Raw genomic sequence first — 4016 nt, 5'->3', positions numbered from 1 at the left:
CTCAATACATATACATTTGTGTTGAATCATCATATATACTACGTATACACGTAATATATTTGTGCTGTGTCATGATATATATAAATGATATATATATATATATATATGAGTGTGTATGCATGTACACATATGTACAGAAGTGGCGGTGGTGGTGGGGTTAACACTTCAATGCAATATTAAACCAACATCAACAAAAGAGATTACAGAAATAATAAATTCTATATTGGAAGAAGAAATTTCTTTTCCTTACATTCAATAAATGTGTTTGATATGGAGTTTTACACCTCAAATTTCTGATTTCAGAAATAGATTGTAGAATTTTAACAGAATTCTTCCTAGTATGACACTCAAAAAGAAGTGGAAAATTCCATTTTTTTCTTTTTTTCCTCCTTCTATCCCTCTATCAATCCATCAATCTATCTCTTTGTCATTCTTTCTCTCTTACACTTTACTATCTGATTCTGAGAATAAAGAAAAAATTTAATTTTTACTTGACGAAGTGATAATTGCAGGTGGTAAAGATGTCACCCAGGTGACAAGGCTACTGCCATAGTGACAACATTGTCATCGAGATTGCAATACACAAGTGTTAAGAATTGTCAAAGACATTCGTATATATAGTCATGAGTTTCTTTTGTTTTGTTATTTTGATGTTTCTTACATTTATTTTATTAAGACTTATTTCTCATCCCGAATTTTGTGAATAATAATACCATATTAATATAATTCTTTTTGTTTTGCTTTTTTTTAATAAGTCAGCTATCAGAGGGTCCGCTACTTTTTCAGGTACGAGAGTGACGGGGCTGTGCATGCACAACATGGGTGGAACAAATGCCACAAGGCATTATACACACACACACACACACACACACACACAGAGAAACACACAGACAGAGAAATATACACACACGCATGTGAGAGTGCACATGCATACACACGCACACAAATGCATACACATGTGCACATGCACACAATTGTATACACACATGCACGTACACACATGCACATGCATGCATACACACATGCATACATAATACACAAATGCATATACACACATACATACACACATGCATGCACACACACACACAAATGCATACACACATGCATGCACACATACACATACACACACAAATGTATACACATGTGCACGCACAGACATGTAAGCATACACACAAATGTATACACCCACATGCACATGCATACATAATACACAAATACATACGTGCATACATGCACACACACACATGCATACATACACACAAAAATATATATACACATACATACACACACAGACATGCATACACACACCCACAAATGCATACACACATACACACGTATGCAAATGTGTATGCGCATACACACAAACATCCATACACAAATATATATGCACATACATGCACACACGCACAAATGCATACATACATACACACAAATGTATATATACACACACACACGCACGTATGCAAATGTATACGCCCATACACGCACACCTCTCTTTCATTCCCCGGATAAACTGCATCTCCTAACCCAAGATCTCTATTAAATAATAATGCAATTATTGTATACAGTGCTCAGGTGCACCACAACTTGTCAAAAGTATACATAAAGCAAATGCAGTAATGTACAAATGTCTGGAAAGTGAACAGTGTATGAGTCAGATACATGCTTGCGTATGTATATTAAAGATGGTGTCATGTTGTTAAGACATGAAACTCTCAGCTTCAGAAAAGCATTGCAGAACCTCCATGAAATTGATGTGATTCGATGTTAAAATGGTCAGAAGCTGAAATATAGCTAAAAAGTATTATCCATACAATATTATAGAGCAAGGTTTAAGGGATCCTTAATCCATTGGCATCCGGATTACTCCACAACTCTTGCGCATGTTTATCTTCTGTCTTTTACTTGTTTTAATCATTTAACTGTGGCCATGCTGGGGCACAACCTTGAAGAGTTTTAGTCAAACAAATAACCTCCAGGAGTTATTTATATTAAACTGAAGAAGCAGTTCTATATTTAAGAGATGAGGAATTATGTACATTATTTACATTATTTACATTTGACGGATATTTGTCCTAGTCTTGTTTGTTGATATTTTGATAACATGGTTGTTTATTCTTATAATGACATTGAAGGGAAGGTGTGAGAGGCCACATCTGGCCAGTTTAAATGCTAAAAGATTTATGAATATTTTGAACAGATCAAGTGACCACGGGCATATGGTGTAGTGGTTAAGAGCGCAGGCTGCTAACCCCAAGATTCCAAGTTCGATTCCAGGCAGTGACCTGAATAATGATAATAATAATAATAATAATAAATAATAACAACAACATCGATAAATACCTTAAAATGAGAACCCAGGATCAAAATTCCCCCAAGACACCTGAAGAAGGCTGGAGGGTATATCAGCCAAAACGTGTTAACAACAAACTAGATGAGGACAAATATCCGTCAAATGTAAATAATGTACATAATTCCTAATCTCTTAAATATAGAACTGTGTTAGGAAGACATATTACCTTACTTGGAAACAGGTGAGTGTTGGTGACAGGAGCTGCATCCAGTTGTAGAAAATCTGCATCTATTTCGTCAGACTCATGCAATCTTGGAAATGTAAGATGTTAAATGACAATGACAGTCTCCAGTGACAGTTCTGATTATCTTCATAAAACAATTTATAAACAGAAGTTACATTGGTACTTAAGTGGAGTCAACTTTATGGGAAGCTTTAGCGTTGGGTATATCTGTATATCTAAGATATTTAAATTCCTGGCTGTCTCCGAATCTAGCTTGGGTATATAAACAAGCCTGCACGAATATTTATATATTCATTTTTGTCTTCCTGATTTTCTGGGTATACACACATTACATGTTCAAATATATGTAAATGTGTATGTATTTATGTATATATATGTGTGTGTATGTATGTATGTGTGTATGCGTATGTAAGTATGTATATATGAGGGGTGTATGAAAAATGTTGAGCCTAGCCGAGAAATGGGGCTGCTAGATAGCTGAAACAATTTTTTCTGGTAAGTACGGTCTTTTCAGAGTATTCTTGCTTATTTTCATGATTCTGATATTTTAATTTTATTTATTTATCTTTTTTTTTCTTTTGCAGATTTTTGAATCAACAAGTGTCAAGGTTACAAGGAAAATGGAGAAAACTGAGTATCGTGCTGTCATAAAGTACCTTCATTTGAAAGGCATGACTCCATCAAAAATCGATGAAGATATGGTGAGAAGCTTAACAGACAATGCTCCTTCATATGCAACAGTCAAATCCTGGGTAAATGAATTCAAGCGTGGCAGGGAGAGTGTGGAAGATGATCCCAGACCAGGGAGACCTCCAACTGCAACCACCAAGGACAACCTTGACCTTGTACTAGGTATGATAATGCAAGATCGCCGAATATCATGTCGTCAGATAGCCGAGAGACTGGACATCTCAACTGAAAGAGCAGACAACATTGTGACAAAAGAACTTGGGTTCTCAAACGTTTCCACAAGGTGGGTCCCTCGCCTTTTGACTCCATAACAGAAATGCACCAGGTGCACTTTGTCTACGAGCAATCTGGAACTGTTTGAAGCCGATGAAGAGAATTTTCTTTCTCGTTTCATTACTATGGACGAAAGTTGGGTTCATCACTACCAGCCTGAAACCAAAGAACAATCAAAGCAGTAGAAGCACACATCTTCTCCTACCCCAAAGAAGCCCAGGATCATTCCTTCAGCTGGCAAGGTCATGGCATCCGTTTTTGGGGATTCTCAAAGTGTCTTGCTGATTGACTACCTTGAAAAGGGTCACACTGTGACAGGGCTGCATTATTCTCAGCTACTGAAAAGGTCTATAATATGGAATAATGGTTTTAGACACCACAGATTGTAATTATAATGGATACTTGTATAACTTATATGCAATCTAATGTAAATATATTTTGAACAAAAAATAATAGAGGAAAATTAGAATAAGAAAAACAGGGACTAACGATAAATCAAATATAAGAACTGTGAAC

At 35.9% G+C, this 4016-nt stretch overlaps 1 pseudogene; it reads left to right on the top strand.

Annotated features, from left to right (window-relative positions):
- The first annotated feature begins 3140 nt into the window (after nucleotides 1-3140).
- On the top strand, nucleotides 3141-3685 carry LOC149136658 (protein GVQW3-like; annotated as a pseudogene).
- Nucleotides 3686-4016: the final 331 nt, after the last annotated feature.

The sequence above is a fragment of the Octopus bimaculoides genome, chromosome 3 (assembly GCF_046866305.1).
Source record: "Octopus bimaculoides isolate indiv1 chromosome 3, ASM4686630v1, whole genome shotgun sequence".
Classification (NCBI taxonomy): Eukaryota; Metazoa; Mollusca; class Cephalopoda; order Octopoda; family Octopodidae; genus Octopus; species Octopus bimaculoides.
This window is presented reverse-complemented; position numbering and strand designations above follow the sequence as displayed.